Source organism: Microtus ochrogaster (assembly GCF_000317375.1).
Source record: "Microtus ochrogaster isolate Prairie Vole_2 chromosome 14 unlocalized genomic scaffold, MicOch1.0 chr14_random_1, whole genome shotgun sequence".
Lineage (NCBI taxonomy): Eukaryota > Metazoa > Chordata > Mammalia > Rodentia > Cricetidae > Microtus > Microtus ochrogaster.
In genome coordinates, this window is record NW_004949096.1 from 24,136,350 (window position 1) to 24,141,006 (window position 4,657).

General features: G+C 41.2%; 1 pseudogene; it reads right to left on the reverse strand.

The window, feature by feature from the left end:
- Positions 1 to 97: 97 nt before the first annotated feature.
- LOC113457982 overlaps positions 98 to 4,657 on the reverse strand; it is a 5,275-nt pseudogene continuing 715 nt past the window's right edge.

Sequence of the window (4,657 nt, forward strand, 5' to 3'; positions counted from 1 at the left end):
TTTTGGTTGGTTTTGTTTTGGTTGGTTTGTTTTGTTTTTAGAAAAATACATTTAATGGCAAAGCTTAGCACACTCCAACACTAAGAATGGCATGGAGTCAAAGCAGCAGGGACATCTGGGTTACCCCACAGTGCCTCACAGTGAAGAGGATGAGGAGAGCATTCATAAAACAGAAGAGTCCCATGGCTTCAGACAGGGCAAAGCCCAGAATGGCATAGGAGAAGAGCTGCTGCTTGAGAGATGGGTTCCTGGCATAGCCAATAATCAAGTTACCAAAACACTGTTCAGATGACAGCTCCTGATCCAGCTACACCAACTGTGGAGGGCCCAGCAATGTCCCAGGAGAGAGCACTGGTCTGGAACTCCAGCCTGGAAAGGAAAGAGAGCTGCTGCAGGAAGGCTGTTGAGATGGGGCCTCTGGGCGTCTCGGGAGGGAGGCAGACAAAGGCCTGATTAGAGCCCTCCTACAGGAGCAGATCAGAGCTGGAGAAGTGCCAGTGCCCTGATGCTCTGCATCTTTTCAGTCTCCCAGCTCTCATTCTTCTCACCTGCTTTTCTTTTCTGCAAGTCTTAGAACCTAAACAAGACCCCAGTTAACATCTCCCCAGGGGCCATTAACATAACCAGAAGCCGTCATATTCCTGTTTGGGGGCACCTGCCGGATGTTGTCCTCCAGCTTTTGGTGCTGCTCAGAGTTGACAGTTGGTGCCTAATGTCTTGGACTATTTTCTGAATTACTTTGCGATTCTGATGAGGATCCTCTTGCTGGTTAGGATCCTGTAGATTCCGAAGGTAGAAAGAGGTATCACATACAAGAGACAGATACAAACTGGATTTTATAGTAATCTCAATCTTATAATAACTCATTTACCCCTTAATTGACTAATCCATCATCCCACAAAGAGATGAAGCCATACAAGAAGAGAACACTAATTAATCACTTTTGAAATGCCAGACTTGAGGCTGACTGGGAGTGTAACTCAGTGGTAGACCCCTTGCCTGGTGTGTATACTGCCATGACTTCAATCCCCAATACACCTAATCCTTGATGCTTCACAGCAGAGATGCAAGCTCAACATGAGTTTCAGTGGCAACTGTATCATCTACTGATCCCCAAATGCTCACACACATCAAACTCTTGAAGATGGGAAAATGATGCTTGGGTACCCTAGCTTCTCTTGAGTAGTTGGTTGGTTTTTATCTGTTCTTCCCCCCTCCTCTCTTTCTCTCTCTCCTTCCTTCCTTTATTTCTTCCTTCCTTCCTTCTCATATCTGGAAAGTAAAAGAGATGCCATTTCTAGAATATAATCATCTTTAAAAAGGGAAGAGAAAAACTTCCATTTCCTTCAAAGCATTCCACTATTTCCAGCCATCTGTGATAACCCACAGTTTTGGAAGGAAATCAATTAAAAAAATTGTTTAAGGAAACAGCAAGGTATTACATAGAAGTTGCGTCAAACAGAAAGAATTTTACAAAGAAAATGGATGTTAAAGCCTTTCCATCTCTTTGTCTCTGGAGAATGGAATGAAGTATGTGACATTCCCAGCTACAAAGAAAGAGGAGAGCAAGGTACCTGTTGGAGACAGGAAGTTACCAGCAAGTAAAATGTGCTATGATGCTCGAAGATAGCATTTAAGTAAATACATACCAAGAGAGCGAATCTTGAAAGTACAGTGCCTAGAGACAAAAGGCAACCAAACCTAGGCACAAAAGGCAGTGGTGATTGGCACCATGAAGATGAAGCCAGTGTAGCTGCTGTCGCTCCCTCAACAAATGATCGGTTGCTAATGGTTTTGTAATGAAGCAGAGTGTGAGGCTGGTACCAAATTTTCCTTGATTGCCTTTAAAGTTGAAAGATGGGTTCTCATTCTCAGAAAAATTACTTCACTGTTATCTTTAAAATTACCCCAGAATTAAGAAATGCTTTTAGGCCTAGTTGAAGGTGGATGCAAAAACCTTCCTTCTCTGCTATAGTCAGAATAATGGTGTGCCTCCAAAGTAATTATACCGAAACTTAATGCCCAGTGAAGTAGTATAGAGGAGGGCCAATGGGAGGTATCCCATTGTTATAAGGGTCCCACCCTCATACTTGTGTTGTTTTTTTAAGACTGAGAATGAGCATCCTAGCCCAAAGGGTGCAGAAAAAGGACATTGTTTATGGAGCAGAGACTGATACCTCTCTAGACATTGAGGCTACAAGGGCCAAGTTTGATCTTGCAGTTCTTCAGGACTGTGAGAATTAAGCTTCTATTATTTACAAATTATTCCATCTATTTTCTTAAATTGTCTAACTAGATATAGACCATCTGTCTTAGATTTCTTGGGCTGCGATAAAAAAAAATGACCAAAAGCAACATACAGAGGAATGGGTTTACTTGACTTACAGGCTACAGACCATTAGCAGAGGAAGCCAAGGCAAGAACTAAAACAGAGATGATGAAGGTACACAGCTTATTGGCTTGCTCCCCATGACTTTCTCAGCCTGCTTTCTTATATAAGCCATGATCACCTGCACAGGGTTGGCACTGTCCTGTGGACTGGGCCCTCAAATATCAGTAGCCCACATTTTGCAGGTTCTTAGTTTGTCCTTTAGTTCCAGCACCTGTGGGTTGCTGTCCCTTGAAGACACTGCCGTCAACTATATTAAAGAGTGTGGATTACTCTATGTGATGTGGATTTCCTGGCACTTCACCAAGGACAAGTTGAAAGTCATCCTGTATATTGCCTGCTAGACTAAAGTCTTTATTTCCTCTAGGGACTTCTACAGAAGCTTTTACCTTGCTTCTGAACAATAAACATTATAAAAGGAAAACGTTTATTTTTTTTATTATATTGCGATTCCCATTGTAACACCCTTTCTTTGAAACCCATTGTCCCAAACCTGTTAGTAGATAGGCCAAGCTATAGAAAAGAGATATCTAAAGGTGTATAACTATTATCAGTTGACGTCCTATTCCTGGATCTGAATTATGCTAACCGAGCAACATGCTGCCCAGCAAAGCATTGAAAAAGAAAGCAAACACTGATGTGAAAACCAACATGTCCTCTGGGAGGCTGACAGATGGCTATGCCATCTTCTAATCCTGTTTATCCTTTCTCTTCTGCCTTATATTTTTCTCTTGTGGTTAGGATCTGTGTTGAATTCTTCTCAAAATGTTATATTTACCCTGTTTATTGCATTTCGGAAAGCTTTGGTCCTAAATAATTAAAATTAGAAGAGCCAACACAAAAAGGACCCAGTTTAATTTATGAGATGACTAAAATGCCTTTGAAGACAAGGAAAGCCGAGTTATAATCAGCTACTATTTATACTTGGTAACCTTGTGCACATGTGATGTTTAGAAGCTCTTTCTCTACTTTGGGAATTTCCTGTAAATTTAAACTTCCCATGGTATCATCACACTAACCTTCTCATTTGCACATATGTATTTAAAGAAGGGAAAATGGCACCCAAGCTGTGAAAGCCGCATCACTTATGTGAAAGGTGTGCTTTTGCTGATGGCATGTGTTAATCGGGATGAGAGGCTGCAATATCCATACTGTAATAGAGGTTTCCCCACACAGATGTCAGAGGGGAAGCACACTGAAGTTTATGTCAGAATGCTGATGAGAAAGTATGCTGTATATATCTGTCTTAGGGTTACTGTTGCTGTGGTGAAACACCATGACCAAGAGCAACTTGTGGAGGAAAGGGTTTATTTGGCTTGCATTTCTATATTGTAGTCCATCACCAAAGGATGCCAGGACAGAAACTCAAACATAGTGTAACCTGGAGGCAGGAGCTGTTGCAGAGGCCATGGAAGGATGTTCATTATGGCTTGCTTAGCCTGATTTTTTATAGAACCCAGGACCACCAGCTCAGGGGAACATTACCTACAGCGTGCTGGCCCCTCGCCCATGAATCAGTAATTAGGAAAATGTCCTACAGTCTTACCTACAAACCAATCTTACAGAGGCATTTTCTTAATTGACATCAGATGACTTTCGCTTGTGTCAAGTTGACAAAAACTATTCTGCACAATGTCTTTGTATTTTATGATAAAAAATGTATTTTCTAGATTCTCTAATGATGTGGGATTCCCCTATGTATGCTGTGAATATGTTTTATTATCATTGGTTAATAAAGAACCTGCTTTGGCCTATGGCAGGGCAGAATAGAGCTAGGTGGGGAAAACTAAACTGAATGCAGGGAGAAAGAAGGCAGAGTCAGGGACATGCCATGTAGCTGCCGAGGGAGAAAGACACCAGAACTTTACCGGTAAACCATGAGCCTCATGGTAAAATATAAAATAATAGAAATGGATGTATTTAAGATACAAGAGCTAGGTAGGAATATGCCTAAGCCATTGGGCAAGCAGTTTTGTAATTAATATAGTTTCTGTGCATTATTTGGGCCTGGGCGGCCAGAAAGCAAAGGCACAGTCTCCATTTACACTCTAATGTGTAACTTTTATAATGCATAATACATAACATACATAAGTTCTCTAATACATTGTTGGCTGAGGTTTCTGTCCCACCAGGTCCTGCAGCCATTCAATCCCAAAGAAATACACAGAGGTCTACATTAATTATAAATTGATTGGCCTATTAGCTCAGGCTTATTATTAACTCTTATAACTTATATTAGCCCATAATTCTTCTCTGTGTTAGCCATGT